This window comes from Nelumbo lutea, chromosome 1 (genome assembly GCF_056320005.1).
Source record: "Nelumbo lutea isolate HS-2025 chromosome 1, American lotus-T2T, whole genome shotgun sequence".
Lineage (NCBI taxonomy): Eukaryota > Viridiplantae > Streptophyta > Magnoliopsida > Proteales > Nelumbonaceae > Nelumbo > Nelumbo lutea.
In genome coordinates this window covers 83,756,308-83,778,986 of record NC_142684.1, presented here as the reverse complement: position 1 = coordinate 83,778,986, position 22,679 = coordinate 83,756,308, and the positions used below count along the sequence as shown (strand labels likewise).

The window sequence follows — 22,679 nt, the reverse complement described above, 5'->3', positions numbered from 1 at the left end:
TTGATGTTGTTCCCTTCAAAAATAAAAAAAAAAAAAAAGAAAAAAAATTTCACAAAAAACATGAGTGTTGCAGATCTGAGTTGCATTCGGCACTCAGATCAGCAGATTTCAGATCTGCAGCACTCAGCCGAAAAGAGTTGCTTGTGTTTCAGACTTTATTTTTTTTTTCTTTTCTTTCTTTCATTACAAAAAGAAAAAAAAAACAAATTAAAAAAAACAAAGGGGAGATCTTTTGAACAACAAGAGGAGCAATTGAGAATTCGGATCAGAACTCAGATCTGAGTTCAGATCTGAATTCTGCTACAGCAGATCTGCAACAGTTCAGATCTGAGTTCCTCTGAACTCAGACCCGAACTGATGCAATTTTGAGGGGAATTGGGTGTCATCACCACCCCAATTCACCGTAGGGCACTTCTGCTATTCCCCAAAAACAATTTGGTAGCAATAACTGAAGGTAAGGCAATTGAGAATTCAGATCCAAACTCAGACTTGAGTTCAGATCTGAATTCTGCTGTTACAGATCTGCTCAGTTCAGATCTGAATTCCTCTGAACTCAGATCTGAACCGATGCAAGTTTGAGGTGAATTGGGTGCCATCACTACCCCAATCCACCCTAGGATACATCCAACCTGCCTCAAGGGTGAATGGATAGCAAGGAATGAGAGAAATTCAAATCTGAAATTCAGTTGATATGATGTGAGGACTGAACTGATACAGAGCATACTATGAATTCTGGGTGGACTGAATTCTTGGCTTTACCCACTTGTAACCGAGCTACATTAGCTAAGGAGGTGTATGTTTGGATTGAATAATTGTTATGCCTCAGATATTTAAGAAAAATTAGCACTTTCCAAGTATTTCTTTTAGCATTCAGATCTGTAGCAGGGCTGCTATAGTGCAACAGTTAGCAGACCTGATTTCAGATTTCTACAAAAGTTGTATGGGCCGAATAGCTTGCAATACCAAACATTGCAGACCCAATTTTCAGGTCTTAGCAAGTGTTTGATATGCATCAGCTATACAGGTTTGAGCTTCAATTGTAGAGTTTTTAACCCAAGCCTAACTCAGGACTGGTTTTAGTTTATTTCAGATCTTTTTAAATTTTTTTTTTAGATCAGATCTGATTTCAGCCCTAAAGCATCACAGAATTGATTCCAACCTTAATGGATGTATATTGTAGTGTATACCAATGAGTGTGTATGAGATATCCAGCTCAGATCTGAATTATTATTTATTAATTTCTCTAGACTAACAATACCAAAGACTTGTAGATCTGAACTCAGATCTAAATTGGGTCTGAATTCAGATGTTGCAATCGATGGATGTAGATAAAGGAACCTTGAATAAGATGATTGGTTTAAATCTGCTTTTAGTATAATCGGCTTCATTTATTCATGATAGGATGTAGGTTTTGTATTCCAATACTTCACTTTACATTTTCAGTGTGATAGGATTAGTTATTTATTTTCTTTTGTGAATATTGGCATTTTTATTGCTTTGACTTTAACAGTTTATGACAAGCAGACCTGAACTGGAAGAGATCCTTTACGACCCAGAGATTGAACGGACTCTCCGTGTCCGTTTGAGAGCTGCTAAGCAAGTCAGACAAGAAGCACAAGAAATGGCTGAACAAAGAACTATGATGGATTATGCCAAGCCTACCCTCACCGGGACTGTCTCCAGCATTATCAGGCCAACTATTGCTGCCAATAACTTCGAAATTAAACCGGCCATAATCCAAATGATACAAAATACGGTTCAGTTTTGTGGTATGGCCCATGAGGATCCGAATGCCCATATTGCTAACTTCTTGGAAATCTGTGACACCTTCAAACACAATGGGGTAAGTGATGATGCCATTCGGCTGAGGTTATTCCCATTTTCTTTGAAGGATAAAGCCAAAGCTTGGTTGAACTCATTACCGGCAGGATCTATAGCCACATGGGACGAAATGGCCAGCCGTTTTCTCTCTAAATATTTTCCCCCTTCTAAAACTGCTAAAATGAGGAATGACATCACTACTTTTTTCCAGCAAGAGGGGGAATCTTTATATGAGTCATGGGAACGATACAAGGAGCTGTTAAGGAGAGTTCCTCACCATGGCCTCCCCATTTGGCTGCAAGTGCAGACTTTCTATAATGGTCTTACTGACTCAAATAAGACCATATTAGATGCTGCAGCCGGAGGATCCATAAATAATAAAACTCCTGAGGTTGCCCATGCACTTATTGAGGAAATGGCAGCCAACAATTATCAATGGCATTCGGAAAGGACTCAAACTAGGAAGCAGCAAGGCTTGCATAATGTTGACACTTATACAGCACTAGCTGCACAAATAGGAGCACTCAGTAAAAAAATAGATGAAATGCAGATAGCTGCCATGCATGTGCAGCCTCTTAATTGTGAATTGTGTGGGGGAGGCCACATCAGTACAGACTGCCAAGTTGGCAATCAGTTCAGACCATCTACTGAACAAGTTGACTATGTCAGCAATTCGTCAAGACAGCAGGGTTACCAGAGTCACCATACTTTTCATCCAGGATGGAGGGGACATTCAAACCAGTCCTGGCCAAATCAGCATATTTCCAAGCCGTTCCACCAGACTTATCATCAGCCTGAACCGAAATCCAATTTGGAGGAACTGATGACAAAATTTATAGCAGGTGCAGAAACTAGGTTCCAGAACCAGGAAGCCTCAATCAAAAACCTGGAAAACCAAGTGGGGCAATTGGCACAATTAATCTCTTCCAGACTGCCGAGAACTCTTCCAAGCAACACTGAAGTGAATCCACGAGAGCAGGTGCAAGCTATTACCTTAAGAAGTGGAAAAGAGTTGCCTGAGGTAGAAAAGAAGAATTGGGCTGAACCCAAGGCAGAAACAAGCCTTGGAACCAGACAACAGAAGACGGAACAACCAGAAGCACAACAAGGGATGCACCAACAACCACAAGTTCCATTCCCTAACAGGCTGAAGCAACAAAAATTGGAGAAGGAATTTGGTAAGTTTCTTGAAATATTTAAAAGTTTACATATTAATATTCCTTTTGCTGATGCTTTAGCCCAGATGCCACACTATGCAAGGTTTTTGAAGGAATTATTGGCAAACAAAAGGAAACTGGGAGATGTGGCTACAGTTGCATTAAATGAGGAATGTTCTGCTATCCTTCTGAACAAGCTGCCTCAGAAACTCAAAGATCCAGGGAGTTTCACTATTCCTTGTACCATTGGCAGTTTAAAAATTGAAAAAGCTTTATGTGACCTGGGAGCTAGCATCAATTTAATGCCATATTCTATCTTCAAGAAATTGGGGTTGAATGAACCCCAACCCACTAGAGTGGCATTACAATTGGCTGATAGATCCATTAGACATCCTAGGGGGATCATAGAAGATGTGTTAGTTAAAGTTGACAAATTCATTTTTCCAGTTGATTTCATTGTGTTAGACATGCAAGAAGATGTGGAGGTCCCGCTTATCCTAGGGAGACCTTTCCTGGCTACCGGGAAAGCAATGATTGATGTCCAACAAGGACAACTCAGCCTTAGGATACAAGATGAGGAGATAATTTTTAAAATGTCTGATGCTATGAAACATGCACCCTCTAGTGATGATTCTTGTTTTATGATTGATGCCATTGAATTGACAATTGATGAATGCTTCCAGGTAAGTAGAATAACTGATCCTCTTGAACTCTGCCTCCAGCAGGGAGAACTTGAAGAAACAGAAAATAAAAAAATAAACCTCATGATAGCATACCTGAATGATAAGCCTCAATTCAAGGGAAAGGGGTTTCTTAAATTAGAGAACTTAGGCAAATTGCCCGGACCATCAGGTAAGCCATCACCCCAAGAACCCCCCACCCTTGAACTGAAGCAATTACCATCCCATTTAGAGTATGCTTTCCTTGAGGAACCATCAGATCTCCCCGTGATAATTTCCGCAGCACTGAATCCCTTACAAAGAGAAAAATTATTAAGAGTGCTGCGGGAACACAAAAATGCTATAGCTTGGAAGGTAGAAGATATCAAAGGCATTAATCCATCAATCTGCACTCACAGAATTTTGATGGAAGAGGACAGCAAGCCTTCCGTTCAGCCCCAAAGGCGCCTGAATCCCAACATGAAAGAAGTGGTAAAGGCTGAAATAATTAAGTTGTTAGATGCTGGGATCATTTATCCTATTTCTGATAGTTCTTGGGTAAGCCCTGTGCAAGTTGTGCCCAAAAAAGGGGGTACGACTGTTGTTCCAAATGAGAAAAATGAACTCATCCCTACTAGAACCATTACCGGATGGCGTGTGTGTATTGACTATAGAAAATTAAATGAAGCCACCCGGAAGGACCATTTCCCTCTCCCATTTATGGATCAAATGTTGGAGAGGCTAGCCGGGCATGAGTATTATTGTTTCTTGGATGGATATTCAGGGTATAACCAGATACCAATTGCACCAGAAGATCAAGAAAAGACCACTTTTACTTGCCCATATGGAACCTTTGCATACCGAAGGATGCCCTTTGGGTTATGCAATGCCCCAGCAACCTTTCAGCGATGTATGATGTCTATATTTTCTGATATGGTTGAAAAATTTATTGAGATCTTCATGGATGATTTTTCAGTTTTTGGCTCTTCATTTGATGCATGTTTGAATAATCTGGAACAGGTGCTTACTAGATGTAAAGAAACACATCTTGTGTTGAATTGGGAGAAATGTCATTTTATGGTGCAAGAAGGCATAGTGCTTGGACACAAGATCTCTCAAAGAGGTATAGAAGTCGACAAGGCCAAGGTGGAGGCAATTGAAAAATTACCAACCCCAACATCTATTCCTTCTTTGAGAAGTTTCTTAGGACATGTCGGATTCTATAGAAGGTTTATTAAAGATTTCTCAAAAATTTCCAAGCCATTATCTACCTTGCTTCAGAAAGAAGTGCCTTTTGAATTTTCAACTGAATGTCTTCATGCTTTCAACATCTTGAAAGACAAATTGATCCATGCACCTATCATGATAGCACCAGATTGGACCCTCCCATTTGAATTGATGTGTGATGCGAGTGATTTTGCTATAGGAGCTGTTTTAGGACAAAGAATGAACAAACATTTTCAGCCAATTTACTATGCTAGCAGAACCTTGACTGGACCCCAACTCAATTACACCACCACAGAAAAGGAGTTGTTAGCAGTAATATTTGCACTTGATAAGTTTCGTTCATATCTGATATTATCCAAGGTTGTTGTCCACACAGATCACTCGGCATTAAGGCACTTGCTTACCAAGCAAAACTCAAAACCAAGACTGATCAGGTGGATCCTTTTATTGCAAGAGTTTGACATTGAGATTAGAGACCTGAAGGGTGCTGCAAACCTGGCTGCTGACCATCTCTCCCGGTTGGACACGGTAAGCTCAAAAGAGGAGATAACCAGCAACATTCGAGAAGAATTTCCGGATGAGCAGTTGTACTCAATACAGAAATACTCATATCCTTGGTATGCTGATTTTGCTAATTATCTAGCTGCACAAGTCCTTCCTCCTAACCTTTCATATCAACAGAAAAAGAAATTCTTTTCTGATGTAAAATACTATCTGTGGGAGGAACCCTTTTTGTATAAATTGTGTGCAGATCAGATCATAAGGAGATGTGTCCCCGAGGAGGAGATGGAGTCGGTACTCCAATTTTGCCATGATAAAGAAGCAGGAGGTCATTTTGGAGCTAGTCGCACGGCAGCCAAGGTTTTGCAATCAGGTTTTTATTGGCCCACACTCTTCAAAGATGCCCATCGGTATGTGTCCACATGTGACAAATGCCAAAGATCGGGAAACATTTCCCGACGGAATGAAATGCCCCTTTCCAATATTTTAATCTGTGAAATCTTTGATGTTTGGGGTATAGATTTCATGGGACCTTTCCCGAATTCTTTTGGGAATAAGTACATCCTCGTTGCAGTTGACTATGTATCCAAATGGGTAGAAGCCATGGCTTTACCCACAAATGACTCAAGAAGGGTAGTACACTTCCTAAAGAAGCTATTCTCCCGATTTGGCACTCCGCGAGCTATAATTAGTGATAGGGGAACTCACTTCTGCAATAGCCAATTTGAGAGGTTAATGCAGAAATATGGAATTACACATAAATTAGCTACCCCTTATCACCCTCAAACCAGTGGCCAAGTGGAGTTGGCTAACAGGGAACTCAAAAGAATTCTGGAAAAGACTGTAGCATCCACCAGAAAAGATTGGTCCATCAAATTAGATGATGCATTATGGGCATACAGAACTGCATTTAAGACACCTATTGGCATGTCCCCCTACAGATTGGTCTTTGGTAAAGCATGCCATTTACCAGTTGAATTGGAACACAAGGCCTATTGGGCTCTTAAATTCTTAAATTTTGACATTCAGGCCACAGGGGCTAAAAGGCGGTTGCAATTGAATGAATTGGATGAATTCAGACTTACCACCTATGAGAATGCCAAAGTTTATAAAGAAAGAATAAAAAACTGGCATGATAAGAACTTGCTGAGACGGGACTTTTATGTGGGCCAACAGGTATTGTTATATAATTCCCGTCTCCGCTTGTTTCCAGGTAAGCTGAGATCCAGGTGGTCTGGACCCTTTACCATTTCACAGGTTTTTCCCCATGGGGCTATAGAACTCACCCACCCAGTTCAGGGCACGTTTAAAGTAAATGGTCAGCGCCTGAAACCATATTTAATGGGCAGTACTGTACCCCCTCCATCCACTGTTTATCTAGATAACCAATAATCTCTTATGCTTGCTCATGAACAAGTTAAGGAATCTTTTTGTCATTTATCTTTTTAGAATATTAGTTAGTAAAATAAAGATCTTTTTCTCAAAATTCCAATTCTTTAAGGACTCAGTTCATCATTTTCTTTTCTTCAGTTTGCTCTAGCAAGTGTGACTCCCTAACACTACGAACATTGAGGACAATGTTCATCTCAAGTGTGGGGGAGTGAGCCCGAGGCTAGGGTATGGGGGTTGAAACCATGCACCTCATGCACCCCAACACACATATGCAAGCAATGACATCACAAAAAAAAAAAAAAAAAAAAGACTGGAACCCCTCAAGTTCATTACTATTTATTTGATGATTTTTTTTAAGAAGGAATTCAATGAGTTGAGGGAGACTGATGTACTTGTTAAGTTTTTATTCTTGTAAATGACCCAATTTGATTTATGCAGGAGAAAAGGGGAGCTGAATATGCCTTTCAGCATGACTAGCCCTAACTTCCTTCATGTGTATGGAAGCCCTTGATTTCATTGTTAATGGTCAAGAGAGCTAGTGCACATCTGAAGTGCTAATTCTTGAGGTTCAATAATTGCAAAGAAGGACAAAAGCCCAAATTGACTCCGCTATTCTGAGCTGAATAGTAAAACTAGCAGCTTAGAACATGAGTCCTATTTACCTACCTCAAACAAGTGACCAGTGTGAGATGGAGCATAAGATGCACTCACACCAAAAAAAAAAAAAAAAAAAAAAAAAAAAAAAAAAAAAAAAAAAAAAAAAAGAGAGAAAAGTGTGAGATGGAGCATAAAATGCACTCACACCGAAAAGAAAAAAAAAGAAAAAAAAAAAAAGGTGAGATGGAGCATAAAATGCACTCACCCTTAGAAATAAGTAATTGTGGTGACAATCGAGGTTCAAAGGGGCACTCTAAAGTTGAACTCTCATTGAGATTTAGTTACAGATGTGAAACTCAGTGAAATTTGATTATTAACCTTGACAATTAAAGAGCTGATTTATATATGAATTAGGAGTGAAGGCTAGACTATGATGAAATTCATATTCTCCTTTCCTCGGATCTGATACATATCTTAAATGGTAATTTACAAGAATAAGAGTTAAGCACTTACAAAAGTTCCCCGACTACTCAATGCATTTCTATCTTAAAAAGTTCACCAGGTAAATGGTGAGAACAGAAGGGGGGAATGTTAAGTTTATGGCTGATGTCTTTGCTTGAGGACAAGCAAAAGCTTAAGTGTGGGGGTATTTGATGAACTTACAATTTATCTATATTTTATGAGGTTTTTGCATGAAATTTTATAATGGTTTAATTAAATTTTTGCCGTATTTTAGCTTGAATCCCTCATGCATTGTCCTTGGTGAAGTAGATGGGTTCCTCCACCCGAGGTCACTTTGGTGGATTCTCATCTTCATGCTCTAGCTTCCAAACTGAGGTCTTCCCTGCTACTATGCTGCACCCTGCAACGATAAACCCACCAGTGATCATGTTGATCACCCCACAGATCGGCCTGCCCTCTAGTGGTGGTTGTTCCCAAGGTGGTTGTTGATTGTTCCTTCTACTTGATTCGAGAGCTTTTCGCTGGTTGGCCTGCCGGTCCACCATCTCCCTATCCTCATGCTTGATGAACTTTTCAAGTACCTATGGAGAATCAACTCTTCAATCTTGTCCCTAAGATTCCGATAACCTTCTGTGTTGTGCCCGATGTCATGGTCGAAATGATAGTAGACATTTGGGTTTCTAGTTGATGGGACTCCTCACATCCTGGGTGGCCACTTGACGTAGCCAGTGTCTTTGATCGCCATCAGAATTTCACTTCACTTTGCATTAAGGGGAGTGTAGGTGGTCCTCTAGATTGGAGGGGTCCTAGATCGCCAACCTGAACTAGAACCTCAAGGTGGGGACTTGCTTCTCTTATGTGGAGATTTACTTCTCTTTGGCGACTTGCTCTTCTGTCGTCGGTGATTACTACTACTGGTGCCTTCATCATCTCTTTTTCTCTTTTTTCCTTGTTGGAGCTCTACCTTGGACCCAACATCCTCTTCCATTCGCATGAACTTGTCAGCATCGTCGAGGAATTTCTCCATTGTCTTTGGTGGGTTCACGCCGAGGTACCAAGAAAATTCAACTTGAAGAACTCCTTTCTGTGCTGTGGTGAGATGTACGGCTGCATCGAGGCTGGGTATTTGCAAGCATTCTTCATTGAACCGCCTGATGTAGCTACTGATTGGTTTGTTTTCCCTCTGGACCATGTTCAAAAGGTTCACTGCAAATTTCAGACACTTCTTACTTGTGATGAAATGAGTAGTAAATAAATTGGTGAACTACTCCCAGCTCTTGGTTGACCCCAGTGCTAAATTCCTGTACCATAACCTGTCCATACCTCTAAATGTTGTGGAGAAGGCTACACACATGCTCGCTTCATCTACTCTGGAGAGCAACATCTGGGACTGGAAACCGTCAACATGATCATTGGGGTCAAATTTCCTGTCATAGGTCTCCAATGTGGGCATCTTGAATCCTTGGGGCCTTGGGGCTGAGAGAATTTCTAGTGCCAGGGGGGAGGGTTGGCTCAACAGTACAGAAGCCATTTGTACAACTACAAAGCTCACTTCCTCCCTCACCCTACTCGGTGCCAATGGCGAGTTGCTTCTCGGTGGGCTATTCCTGACTGAAGTTTAGCGTGCTCTATGACAACGCCACTTCTTCACAGCCTCAACATTAGTGTTGTTCACTTCACTTCCGTGTTATCTGGAACCTCGACCCTGATGCGCTCTCGTTCCCAAATGCTGTCACGAGGTGGGAGTTGGTTCTTGTCACCCGCATCTTCATGATCATGAACTGGGTGCTGGTTGCTGCGAGGGACAGAGGTGTCTTGGTGTGAGTTCACACCTCTTGACCCGGGCTAGCGATTATTGACATGGGGATCATGGTTGTCACATCGTAAATGCTACTGTTGATCGGTCCTAGTGTGGTGACTGTTTTGGGGTCGACCCTTCTGGTTCTCCACTTGGAAAGGTGGGGGTGTGCGCTGACCTATTGGTCGGTCTTGAGGTGGAGTTCGGCCCTGAGGAGGGGTTGGGATCTAGGATGTCTCTGCGCCTCGAGGAGGAGATCGACACACATTCTATTGCTACTTTTGGCTTCGGTTCTGGTTCTGCATCAGTGGAAACTGCTATTGATACTGCTGGAGTTACAAAACTCTAACACTATGAACCAGCTCATCGAACTGCAGATGCCTAACCCTAGGAGGGACCATGGAGGGCTTTGCGATAGAAGTAGCAGTGCTCACCTTGGGTAGTGGGACGTGCAACAGTTGGGTGTAGAACTGCTAACTCTATATTGCTAGTGTTAGATAGTTTTGTATGCCCTTAGCTTCAATCAGAATGATGTACTTTATAAGTTTATTGTAAATGAATAAAAGTGCATATTTGATTCATGTTCCCTTGGTATGTTTTTGTGTAATACCCTTAAACTAGACACTTAATGAGACTCGTGTTAGTTTAGAATGTTCACAGCCAGTGGGTTGGTCTGGGGAGACCTATCCTGATAAGGCTGACACTGTGGTGCCACCAAGTCGGTTGGGATGGCTTGTCTCAGCTACCAGGGTGAGACCCTAGGCACATACAGTGTATGATTAATTGAATCTATGAACTGGACCAGATTTTTAGTATTGCCCTGGACCTTGGAGATTGATGGGCAAAATTGGAAAGTTACACCCAACCCTAGACTCGATTATGATACTGCACTAGTGTCAGATTGGGTTGTCTTTGATATACCAATCAGTGAGATCCTTAGCGGGGGTCAAAACCTATGTATATTGGGACAGTCTGAGAATTCATCTGAGTGGGTGATCATAGTGACTGGATCAGCCCCTTTGTCGGACAAAGGTAATGATCGGGGATGCAATCTCACTGATGGAAACCAAGACTACCAGTAGCCGATTTCAATCGTTGAGATTTGTTTTGCAAAATATATTTTATATGAGATATAAAAGTATATATATTATAGTTTCAAAATGATTTGCAAAAGGTTTTAATTCCCGGGATCCATATAAGCAGAGAGTGCAACACTGTTCCTTGTAGCTGAGGGAGAGGTCCTCTCTTGTCGGGCAGTGAGTGATCATTATGGGCTGAGAGGTTAAGTGTAAGACCATTGAGAATGATACCTGATGGGCTAATCTTGCATCTGCCCATAGTCCTTGGGTGTTACAAGGTGGCTTGGCCTAGGGACCACTTAGGGTAAGTGTTGGGCCCATAGAGCCCATAAGATGGGTTTCAGGGTGTGCACTGTCCATAACAGTGTATTCGGCCAGGCCTTGTGACAAAGGCTGGGCTGAACCCATGTGGCTGATGTGTAGATCAATGTTTGAGTCCCACACCATACAAGGAAGCCCAACTGGATAGCAGTTTGGAAGGCTAAGTGAGTACATAACCTTAAATGGACCTTAAGCCCATTTCGAACAGGGTTGATTTGATCAGTCAATTAAAAGGGGCGAATTCTGAAATGGATCAGTTGATAGGATTGGGCCTAGACCCTATCCACTTAGAGAGTCCATGATCTAAATAAGATTTAGATTTGGAAGCCTCCGAATTAGATTAGGAGATGGCTGATCTGATCTGCAGATAAGATAAGGGTTATTACTTATCACTTAAAGGGACTTCAAATCCAAATATATCAACTCCTAATGGGATTAGGAGCTGATCCCTTTAAGATTATAAAAGGAGGAAGGGGGCGGCAGCCTTTAGACATGCAACCAACACACAGTCTTGTCTTTAGAGCTAAAATCACAACAAGATAGAATTCTGCACCCAGCGAATGCTCTCTTGCCGCCTCCTTCCTACAGCCACCGCCTCCAATAGTTCGATCTCCTACTCTCTACAGGAGTAATCAAGATTTGATCTTGATACCAATCTTTTGGGGAAAAGATTGGTTGGAGCTGTATTCACAAGTCATCCTGTTGATTCTTGCAAAGGGTCAAGTTCTTTTGGAAGAACATTGCTGATTATGCTCCATCCTACACTGCGCCATCTTCAGCGGGAGTAGATTTTGGATCCTTCCTTGGGTGTGAACACCTCCATTGGGAGATACTGTTTCTCTATATGAGGTACATCCTCCCTCTTACTCCTTTTGGTTTAGATCTAGTTTGATTAATGGTTCAAATTGATCATTGAAAAATATGTTTTTCTAAAATAGGGAATTACATTGCCTACAAAGATGGGAGAAATTTTTGAAATTTGCCCAGTCCATTCCGCAAGATTTGCGCATCCATGTGATGGATATCCTATGCCTTTAGTGGTATCAGAGCCAGGTTCAAATCTTGAACCAATTTGTTTCAGATCTGAACCTACGCAAATGGGCAGAAGGCGTTCTACCCGATTTGCGCAGATTTGGGTTTTGGGAAATTTGTTCCCAAAATTGATGGGAAAATAATCTAAAATTAATTTATATAAATCTGATTATTATTTAGAACTGTTCTTTATGATTTTCTTGATTCATGGGCTATTCGTACAAGAGGAGATCGATTTCTTGTTTTGCGTAGGGAACCTGCAAGATTTGTAGTTTCTTGATTTATTTATTACATTTGGTCTGTAAATAATTTTTTTAGACTCAATGTATAGGTATTCGATCTAATTAATCATTAATAGAAATAGGATTTCTATTTATTTTTATTTTTGGATCGAAGATGATGGCGCAAAAAAGGAGATTTCGTAGAAAAGAAGATTTCGCAGATGGGAGAAATAGAATCTGTGATTTGTAGTTTATGAAACTGCAAACTGTGATGTAACCTCTGTTTTGCAGGATGAATTGTGCAAACAGTCCTGATTGACTGATTCTTGGTTTTGTTTAATCAGTTCTTTAATTTCAGATTATTTTCTTGAATTAAAGATTTAATTAAAGATCAAACCCTAGACCCATTCGAACTAAGATTGGTTCAAACTGTTTGGACCAAATCTAGGGTTTAATCAAGGCTAAAAGTTAGCCATAATTTTCCCACTAATGGGCCTGAGGATTGATATATAATTAAATGGTTAATTCGGCCCAACCTATAAAGGCCCAGTTTTAAATAGTTAAAACTGCCAAAAGCCTACTTCAAAGGATAAAGATACATGGGCCGAACTGGGTAACCCTAATTCAGCCCATATACCTAGATAATATTAATGGTTAATATTATGGATTTAAAAATGGCTTCCAATGGGCCTCACATGGGCCATAAGTGCTTGGCCCATGCTCAATCGACAGTGGCTCTTGCACACACCATGGCTGAATGCACATCATTGCCATGGTGTCCCTTTTGGTCATTGGATGACCTCCCTCAGTGGTGGGCCCCGCACCTCATCAAGAGGTTATGTGCAGAACCCTGGCCTTTTAAGGCCCACCAAAATCTGACTTTATGAAAGTCAGTGGGAGCCACTTTGGTTTGACCTAGATCAAGCTAGGGCGTAATTAACTGTTCCCTCCAGCTAATATGAGTGCATGTGATAGGGAGATTCATATGATGAACTCTCTAAAGGCCTTCCATCATTAGCATGAGGATGGGTCCTTCAGTAATGAGGAAACGCACTAGAAAATGGGCTATCCATTTGCTGTTGGGCTTGTCTGATTGTTTCATAAGATGATAGGGGTGTCATAGACCGATGTGGGAGGGGCTTCACTAGAAAATGGGAACTCTCTCATGGTACCTTGGCGTTCACGAATATGATGGGTAAGCACTCACTGGACAGAAAGGTTTACCTAAAAATGGCTCTGAACCTTGTCTGACATAGGCCAAAGGGAAAACTCATATGATGAGTGGATATGATCCTTCACAGAACGGTGGTGGGGTTATGCAGCTGAAACAGTTGGCTCCATGCACCCTATGTGATTTCCCACATTTCCAGAGACAACCCGTAGTCTCTGTCACTGAGAAAGGAGGGAAATCTCATAGACGAATAAATGGAAATGGATCGTAGATTAAAATCCATATCTATGAAATGAACATGAATCAAATTAGGTTGTGGACTGATGTTTGCTCTTTTATCAGAAAATGGCAAACGGATCTTTTGCAAAACTGTTTGATGACAACAAGTTGAAGGGCCCAAACTATGCTAACTGGTACCAAAACCTTATGCTGGTCCTAGCTTCTAAAAATCTGGACAAAGTGGCAAAGAATCTTGCCCTGGAGTGTCCGGGTGATAGGGCTTCTGAGGCCCGAAGGAGAGACTATCAAGAATGGTAGGAGAAAAACTCCCTTGCTCGGTGTTACATCATTGCCTCCTTAGACAACCCGATACAGAGCCAGTTCGATCAGATCGAACTTGCCAAAGACATATTGGACAGTTTTAGGACAATGTATGAAGAGCAGAATCATTTTACTCGACAAAAGGAATTGAAACAGTTCATGACCGCACAAATGTCCAAGGGTCAACAAGTTCACGACCATTGTCTTCGAATGATGGGGTACATCAATGAACTGGAGGCTCTTGGATCCAAGCTGGACCTTGCAACCAAGATAGATGCTATCCTTAACTCTTTGCCTCCTTCCTTTAATCCGTTCCTCATGAACTATAACATGAACAAGCTGAATGTCAGCTTACAAGAGCTCAGCAATATGTTGCAAAGAGCTGAAGAACTGATTAGAAAGGATGAGCCTGTAGCCATGCTTGTTGAAGCTGGAAAAACAGGCAAAAGAAAGAGGAAGGCAAAGAAGCCTTAGAAGAAAACCACTAAGAGCAAGAAGCAGAAGAAAGACAAAGCATCGGATGCCTGTCACTTCTGGAAGAAGACCGGCCACTGGAAAAGGAATTGTCCTGCCTACCTGGAATCCAAGAATGGTAACTTCGAAATTTGTGTTATAGAAACAAATTTGTTGGTAGCTTCTGCGTCCTGGTGTATTGACTCTGGGGCTTCAACTCATGCGTGTAACTCACTGCAGGGGTTCAAGGTAAGCAGAAGGCTGAGTGAAGGAGAAGTCACACTCTTCTTGGGGACTACTGCAACTGTTGGAGCCGCGGCTATAGGAACCGTGGAGTTAATTTTTAGAGAAGGAACAATTGTACTGAAAGACTGTCTTTATGTGCAAAATTTAAGGAGAAATTTGATTTCTGTCTCAAAACTATGTGCAGATGGTTATTCTGTCTTCTTTAGTAATACGATTACTATTAAAAGAAACAACAGATTCATCACATACGGGGAACTGGAGAACGGTCTCTATGTTCTACATTCTTCTCAAGAAACTAACATAACCGAAACTACGTCAGCTAAAATCCCTAAGAAGAGAGCCCGTGATATAGTTAATCCCACGTGTCTGTGGCATTATCGACACATCGGTGTTGACCGAATCACAATGTTGGTAAAGGATGGTCCTTTGGATTTTCTAATTGTAGAAGATCTTCACACTTGTGTGCCTTGCCTACAAGGCAAAATGACGAAATGGCCATTTAACGGTAAGCCTGAAAGATGTACAAGCACACTTGACCTAATACATACTGATGTATGTGGTCCCCTGAGTGTTAGGACACGAAATCAACACGTGTATTTCATCACCTTCACAGATGATTTTTCATGATACGGTTACGTGTACCTAATGAGACACAAGTCTGAATCCTTTGAAAAGTTCAAAGAGTTTAGACAAGAGGTCGAGAAACAATTAGGGAGAGAAATTAAGGCCCTTCGATCAGATCGAGGTAGCGAGTATCTCTCTGATGAATTTAGGGACTACATAAAGGACAATGGGATAATATCACAATTAGCTCCTCCTGTTACACCACAACTTAACGGTGTTTCGGAGAGGAGGAATAGGACCTTATTGGATATGGTCGGGTCGCTTCTCATACACTCAGAGTTACCCACATCCTTTTGGGGTTACGCATTAGAGACTGTGATTTATGTGCTGAATTGGGTTCCAACCAAATCGGATCTGAATACTCCATATGAACTTTGGACTGGAAAGAAACCAAGTGTCAGACACTTGAAGATTTGGGGTTGTCCAGCACACGTTAAAATAATGAGTGCAGACAAGTTGGAATCCAAGACCAGTCGTTGCCTATTTGTAGGCTACCCAAAAGGCTCTGTAGGTTACCTATTCTATGACCCAAGTGAGCAGAAAGTGTTCTGCAGTTGTAATGCGCAATTCTTGGAAACCGACTAAATCCTGGATACCCATCGTCAGGAAGTTGTTCTTGATGAAGAGAGCTTAAGAGCAGTGGGAAATGTCCAACAAGTTCCAGGTAGTGACCAACCTAGAAGATCCACTCGGGTATCCAGGCCACCAGTCCGTGATGGTTATGACCAGGATAGTTTCCTGGTGGAAACCTTGACTAGTGAGGAGGATCCCGTGACTTACATGGAAGCTATGTTGAACATAGATTCCCAGAAGTGGGTGGAGGCCATGAGAACAGAGATGGACTCAATGGAGACCAATGGAATCTAAACTCTAGTAGATCCGCCCTCCGGGGTAAAAGCAATTGGTTGCAAATGGATTTACAAGAGGAAGAAGGGCCCCGATGGTAAGGTTGAGACCTTCAAGGCTCGTTTGGTGGCGAAAGGGTACACTCAGAAAGAGGGCATCAATTATGAGGAAACTTTTTCGCCTGTGGCCATGCTTAAATACATTAGGATCCTGCTAGCTGTAGCAGCATACCATGATTATGAGATTTGGCAAATGGATGTCAAAACTGCATTCCTGAATGGAGATCTTACTGAAGATATCTATATGCAGCTGCCACAAGGCTTCATTGCTACAGGTCAGGAAAACATGGTATGTAAACTTAATAGATCCATTTATGGACTTAAGCAAGCTTCTAGAAGTTGGAACATCCATTTTGACTCTGCCGTCAAATTGTTTGACTTCGAGCAGAATCCAGATGAACCCTGTGTTTACAAGAAGTACAGTGGAGATAAGGTTACCTTCTTGGTTCTGTATGTAGATGACATTCTACTCATTAGGAATGATGTAGGTATGCTAACTACGGTGAAAGTATGGCTATCACAGCAATTCTCCATGAAAGATCTTGGAGAAGCCACCTATATACTGGGTCTTCGACTCTATAGAGATAGATCAAAGCAGACAATAGGATTATCCCAATCTGCTTATATTGACAAAATAGTCAAAAGATACAGCATGGAAAACTCCAAGAAAGGAAATGTTCCTTTTAGGCACGGAGTCACTCTCTCCAAGAAGATGTCTCCCAAGACTTCTGAGGAGATTGATGGCATGAAAGACGTTCCTTTTGCCTCTGCCGTAGGGAGTATCATGTATGCCATGCTGTGCACTCATCCTGACATAGCTCAGGCAGTGAGTGTAGTAAGCAGATTTTAGGCCAACTCAGGGCAGGAGCATTGGACTGCTGTGAAAAACATACTTAAGTATTTTCGAAGGACAAAAGAGTTTTGTCTAGTATTCGACAGTAGCTCACTACAAATCCAAGGGTATACAGATGCCGATTTCCAGTCACACCCAGATGATAGAAAGTCTACATTTGGATATGTTTTCACGATAGGATCGTGTGCTGTTTGCTGGAAAAGCAGCAAACAGGGGTCCACTGTAGACTCCACGACCGAGGCCGAGTACATTGCCGCAAGTGAGGCTGCCAAAGAAGCCGTATGGATGAAGAAGTTCATTCATGAGTTGGGAGTAGTTCCGTCCGACACATCATCCATCCCATTGTTGTGTGAAAACAATGGAGACATTGCTCAGGCTAAGGAGCCACGAGCCCATTCAAAGTCGAAGCACATCGAGAGGAAGTACCACGTATTGCGAGAGATTGTTGGTAGAGGGGACGTCCTGATTCAGAAGGTAGCATCAGTGGAAAATGTAGTAGACCCATTGATAAAGCCACTATCACAGAAATTGTTTGAGAAACACATGGAAAGCATGGGACTCCGGCTTCAATCAAAATTGATGTACTTTATGAGTTTCGTGTAAAAGAATAAAAGTGCATTTTTGATTCATGTTCCCTTGGTATGTTTCTGTGTAATACCCTTAAACTGGACACTTATTGAGACTCGTGTTAGTTTAGAATGTTCACAGCCAGTGGGTCGGTCTGGGGAGACCTATCCTGACAAGGCTGACACTGTGGTGCCACCAAGTCGGTTGGGGTGGCTTGCCTCAGCCACCGGGGTGAGACCCTAGGCACATACAGTGTGAGATTAATTGAATCTTTGAACTGGACCAGATTTTCCAGTATTGCCCTAGACCTTGGAGATTGATGGGAAAAACTGGAAAGTTACACCCGACCCCTAGACTCGATTATGATACTGCACTAGGTTTCAGATCGGGCTGTCTTTGATGTACCAATCAGTGAGATCCTTAGCAGGGGTCAAAACCTGGGTATGTTGGGACAATCCGAGAATTCATCTGAGTGGGTGATCATAGTGGCAGGATCAGCCCCTTTGTCGGACAAAGATAATGATCGGGGATGCACTCTCACTGTTGGAAACCAAGACTACCGGCAACCGATTTCAACCGTTGAGATTTGTTTTGCAAAGTATATTTTATATGAGATATAAAATTGTATATATTATGGTTTCTAAAATGTTCGCAAAAGGGTTTTAATTCCCGGGATCCATATAAGTGGAGAGTGCAACACTGTTCCTTGCAGCCGAGGGAGAGGTCCTCTCTTGTCGGGCAGTGTATGATCATTATGGGCTGAGAGGTTAAGTGTAAGACCATTGAGGATAATACCTGATGGGCTAATCTTGCATCTGCCCACAGTCCCTGGGTGTTACAAGGTGGCTTGGCCCAGGGACCACTTAGGCTAAGTGTTGGGCCCATAGAGCCCATTCGATGGGTTTCAGGGGGTGCACTATCTTTAACAGTGTATTCGACCAGGCCTTGTAACAAAGGCTGGGTCGAACCCATGTGGCTGATGTGTAGATCAATGCTTGGGTCCCACGCCATACAAGAAAGCCCAACTGAGCAGCAGTTAGGAAGATTAAGTGAACACATAAGCTTAATGGGCATAAAGCCCATTTCGAACTGAGCTATTTATTTAGTTGATTAAAGGGGCGAATTCTGAGATGGATTAGCAGATAGGATAGGGTCTTAATCCTATCCACTCAGAGAGTCCAGATCTGAATGTGATTCAGATCTAGAAACCTCCTAATGGGATTAGGAGAAAGCTAATCTAATCTGCAGATAAGATAAGGGTTTATCCTTATCATTAGAAGAGAAGGCTGATCCAAATATGATTTGGATAAGCACCTCCTAATGGGATTAGGAGCTGATCTTTTAAGTTAACAAAAGGAAGGAAGGGGGCGGTAGCCTTTAGGAGAGACACACATCAGATCCTCTTTAGTGCTGATATCAAGAAGAGAGAATTCTGCACCCTGCGAATACTCTCTTGCCGCCTCCCTGTTCTTGTCACCCTGTTTGCCAGCTCGATCTCCAATTGTGAGAGAAGTCAAGATTGGATCTTGACATCAATTCTTTGAGAAAGGATTGAAAAGGAAGCTGTGCTCACGTACCATTCTACTGATTCTTGCGAAGGACAGTGTTCTTGGGGAAGAACACTGCTGATTCTGCTCCATCCTACACTTCACCATCTTCAGTGGGAGCAGTCTTTGGATCCTTCCTTGGGTGTGATCACCTTCGTTGGGAGATATTACTTCTCCGTATCAGGTATAATTCTCTCCCATTCCTTTTGGTTCAGATCTGGTTCAGTTTAAGGTTCAAGAATGATCATTTAAAATATGATTTTCTAAATAGGGAATATGATTCCCAGTTGAAGGGAGAGAAAAATTTTTGAAATTCGCCCCCTTATTCCGCAATCTTTGGGCATCCATGGGATGGATCTCTCATCCCTTCAATTGCCTCCTTGGACAACCCAATACAGAGGGAGTTCAATTAGATCGAACTAGCCAAGGACATATTGGACAATCTCAGGATGATGTATGAAGAGCAGAATCGTTCTACTCAACAAAAGGACTTGAAACAGTTCATGAGCGCACAAATGACCAAGGGCCAACAAGTTCATGACCATTATCTTCGAATGATGGGATACATCAACGAGCTGAGGCTCTCGGATTTGGGCTGGACCTTGTGACCCAGATAGATGCTATCCTTAATTCTTTGCCTCCTTCTTTTAATCCGTTCATTATTGATGAACATACAATTTATCTATAATTTTTGAGGACTTTAGCATGGATTTTTATGCCGGTTTTATTAATTTTTGCCTTAATTTAGCTTAATGCTAAGAATAGGTTCAGGGATAATCAATCCAAGAGAATGAAGGAAAAAGGCAAGAAAAGAAGGTTCAAAAAGACCAATTTCAGTCCAGCCCGGTCGTGGAAGCAAGAGAGAGCACTTCGGCCCAAAAAGAGCAAGTGAATTCCTTGAGAAAACCCCAGAAAATAAAGCCTAGCTATGAGGAGAATTCGGCCCAGCAAGGAAGGCCCATTTTTAGCCCAAATAACAGCCTAGAGTGTAGCCCACATGAGCTCAAAAGCAAGCTAAGTTGTAGCCCAAATAGCAGCCCAAAGGGGGCTAGGGGCGGCAACTTCTAGGAGTTTCTTGAAGAGAAGAAGGGAGCACTCTAGAAGGTTCATGAGGGGTGTAATACACCCCATTCTAGAGGCTTCAAGAAGGGGCAAGAGCCCCCTTGAAAAACTATATAAGGAGGCCTCTAGGAGGGGAGAAAGTTGTTCAATTGCTTGAGAGAAAGGCTCTCCCACTCTTAGAGGTTCAGCCACCTTGAGAGAAGAGAAGAGAAGAAGGCTAGGCGCAAGGAAGAAGAAGAAGAAGGGCTGAAGGAAGTTCAAGACAAGCAAGCTAGAAGAAGAAGGTGAGTTCGAATTGAGGGATTGTGATTCAAAGATTTTTTGTAATAAATCATTTGTAGTTTCATTCTCTTTTGATTTGAATTCAGTTTCTTAGTTATATGTTCTTTCTTCTTTCTCCTTGTTTCCATTCTTCCTTGATGTATTTCAGCTTGTAAAATTTCAGTTCAGCAATCTAATTCTTTTTTATTCATTCAAATGATCATGCATTGTACTTGAAGTTTCTTGAATAAGGGTGTGATTGCAGATCAATTCGACCAACTAACCTTCAAAACTCATATCTGAATTCTCAGATCTGAGATTGCAAGATCTGAATTGCTTGAAAGAGAATTCAGATCTGCAAATTTCAGATTGGGCGAATTAATCTACAGCTTGGAATTCCTAGAGTGCTTGAGAGAGACTCTAGGAATTCAGATCTACTATTCAAGAACTGAATTGAGTGCAAGGTTAGAGATAACTTGCACAATTCAGTTGGTGATCAATTCAGATTTGAATTGATGCCTTAGAAGTGTTTGAAGAAATGCATGCATGGGGATTAGATTCTTGCTAGAGATAGAAGAACCGTCACTCATGCATAGGATGAACATGCGCTTGAGAGAGGCTGTTCATGACCTTGGGGTTTCACCAAACCAAGGCTCAATCATGATTCATTCGAATGATCCAAATTGATAGATTGCTGAATTCTGAGATTGACATTTACTGCTTACTCTTCTAACCTGAATTGAAGGCAATTGGACCAATGATTTAGATAGATTTTAATTTAGGATTTCTTAGCTTTCATTAGAGTTTTGATTTATTTGTTGATCAGATAAGAAATGTTCAATTTAGTATTGGTAATTGTTTCCTAAATCCTCGTGGGAACGATACTTCACTCACTACTTTATTACTTGAACGGCTAGTGCACTTGCTAGTGTCACAATGAGCCACACATCAAGTTTTTGGCGCCGTTGCCGGGGATTTAGAGAAGCAATATTAGGAAACATTGAGCATTCTTAATCTGATCTCATTCAGCATTGCATTCATAGTTGGGTTAATTTGCTAACTTTTTCATTTCAGCTTGGACTGCAACTGCTGTACTCATGTAGTTATGTTTCTTCTTTCTTAAGTAGATTACTCTCTTTTTCTGGTTTCAGTTTCATTTTAATAAAGGCATATTTGATTTCTATTCAATCTTGGTGTTGTTCCTTTCAAAAAGAATAAAGAAAAAAAAAATTCACATAAACATGAGTGTTGCAGATCTGAGTTGCATTTGGCACTCAGATCAGCAGATTTCAGATCTGCAGCACTCAGCCGAAAAGAGTTGCTTGTGTTTCAGACTTTATTTTTTTTTCTTTCTTTCATTACAAAAAGAAAAAAACAAATTAAAAAAAAACAAAGGGGAGATCTTTTGAACAATAAGAGGAGCAATTGAGAATTCGGATCAGAACTCAGATCTGAGTTCAGATCTGAATTCTGCTACAGCAGATCTGCAACAGTTCAGATCTGAGTTCCTCTGAACTCAGACCTGAACTGATGCAATTTTGAGGGGAATTGGGTGTCATCACCACCCCAATTCACCCTAGGGCACTTCTGCTATTCCCCAAAAACAATTTGGTAGCAATAACTGAAGGTAAGGCAATTGAGAATTCAGATCCAAACTCAGACTTGAGTTCAGATCTGAATTCTGCTGTTACAGATCTGCTCAGTTCAGATCTGAATTCCTCTGAACTCAGATCTGAACCGATGCAAGTTTGAGGTGAATTGGGTGCCATCACTACCCCAATCCACCCTAGGATACATCCAACCTGCCTCAAGGGTGAATGGATAGCAAGGAATGAGAGAAATTCAAATCTGAAATTCAGTTGATATGATGTGAGGACTGAACTGATACAGAGCATACTATGAATTCTGGGTGGACTGAATTCTTGGCTTTACCCACTTGTAACCGAGCTACATTAGCTAAGGAGGTGTATGTTTGGATTGAATAATTGTTATGCCTCAGATATTTAAGAAAAATTAGCACTTTCCAAGTATTTCTTTTAGCATTCAGATCTGTAGCAGGGCTGCTATAGTGCAACAGTTAGCAGACCTGATTTCAGATTTCTACAAAAGTTGTATGGGCCGAATAGCTTGCAATACCAAACATTGCAGACCCAATTTTCAGGTCTTAGCAAGTGTTTGATATG

The 22,679-nt window shown here is 41.5% G+C and overlaps 1 non-coding gene across 1 annotated transcript; it reads right to left on the bottom strand.

Moving 5' to 3' along the window:
- Window positions 1-1,999: 1,999 nt before the first annotated feature.
- On the bottom strand, window positions 2,000-2,106 carry LOC148875780 (small nucleolar RNA R71). Its single transcript, XR_016106139.1, has one exon. It is a non-coding gene; the product is annotated as a small nucleolar RNA R71 (small nucleolar RNA).
- Between the last annotated feature and the right edge of the window lie 20,573 nt (window positions 2,107-22,679).